Raw genomic sequence first — 1,734 nt, forward strand, 5'->3', positions numbered from 1 at the left:
CGCTATTCACCAATAGGGGAGACCGGGGAACAACCATATGCTTTTAGGTTTTCGCTTAATTACAAATATATACACATATCTGAGCCAGTTGCATGGCTCACAGTCTCTGCTTGCTCGTGAAATGTGCCAAAACAATACTGCTTTATAACCCATAGGACGTTGCTTTTAATTGCGTGTATTTGTAGTCAGTGGCGTTCACACATCGTTCACACATCTTCAGTTAATCGAAACATTACTTTCAGGGTGCGAAAACACAGATTTGTTAATAACTATTCATTAAGTTTTCAAATCGCCGTCACACACGAGAAGCGGGTTGCTATAACATATAAGTGAAAACAAACCCATCATATTGCTGATATGCAACTATGCAAAATCCCCATGTTTAAACATTCCCCGTGTTGATATGTGCCCCGGTCTCCCCTATAGTCCAAGCTACAGGGACAATATTTATATTGCGATCACTTACAGTAACGGGTTGTGTTCTCCGGCGAGCGGGTCGTCATTTGTAGCTTATTGTCTGTGTTCTTTCAATACAGAATCGATTTTGATCACGGATGCAAGAGCGAACATCGACAGGAAATATCAAGTATATCGAGAGGGAAAATGCAGTGACAATCTGGGGAGAATGGCAACAACCCATAACGCAGGGCTCATCTGTATCCCATCTAAGCTTTTTTATTTTTCAATGTCTTTTGCGTTTTTCATCGTAAATGATGCTCGCAACAATGCCATTTCCGACATCAATATGTGTCTGCATGCATACAACATACAATGTGTTGTTGTTTCAGCTGCATAACAGTAATGTCACACAATTGCACTGAATCGGTGGGTTCGTTGTGTCATAAATAATACATTATATGGACACATATTTTCTGCCCAGTGGTTTGTTTGTAGGTCGACAACTATTTTAGGGATCGACCGGTCTTGACCGTGAGAAACGCATTTGAGATGAAAGTTAAGCAGGCGTGTGCTGTGAAACGAACGTCACTGTTGTACCAAACTCTACTGCAAGAAGAAAACTATGTTTAAACTTTGGCCTGATACTGTACATTTAAAACATTGTGGCAAGAAATGTTCCGAATATGTTTGAATTGAATTCGAGAAACTGCATCTTTCAAGTATGCTCTTCCGACCACGGATAAAAGACACAGTATCAGTATCAGTATCAGTTTCCTCTAGTCCTTGTTTCACACTGTTAGACACGTGCTATATACACTCACCGACCACTTTATTCGATCATTTTTTTACTTCTACTGCTGTAGCCCATCCATTTAGAATTACGAATCACTGGATTTTTTTTTCACCATTCTTTGCAAACTGTAGAGACTAGTGTGTGTGAAAATCCCAGGAGATCAGCAGTTTCTGAGATACTCAAATCACCCTGTCTGCCACCAACAATCCTTCCACGGTCAACTTCACTTAGATCACATTTTTCCCCCATGCTGATGGTTGATGTGAACATTAACTGAAGCTCCTGACCCGTATCTACACGATTGTATGCATTGAGGGAAGAAGTATGGATGCATATATAAATTGTCTTCATTAATAATGTGTATTGTGAGATCCTCACCACTTTTTTTTTAAATCGCACATAAAAAATACAGTCCCCTCCAAAAGTATTGGAACAGCGAGGCCAATTCCTTTGTTTTTGCAATACACTGAATACATTTGGGGTTGAGACAAAAAGATGAACACGAGACAAGAGTACAAAGTTACCACTGTTAGACCACTTAC

The sequence above is a fragment of the Conger conger genome, chromosome 11 (genome assembly GCF_963514075.1).
Source record: "Conger conger chromosome 11, fConCon1.1, whole genome shotgun sequence".
Classification (NCBI taxonomy): Eukaryota; Metazoa; Chordata; class Actinopteri; order Anguilliformes; family Congridae; genus Conger; species Conger conger.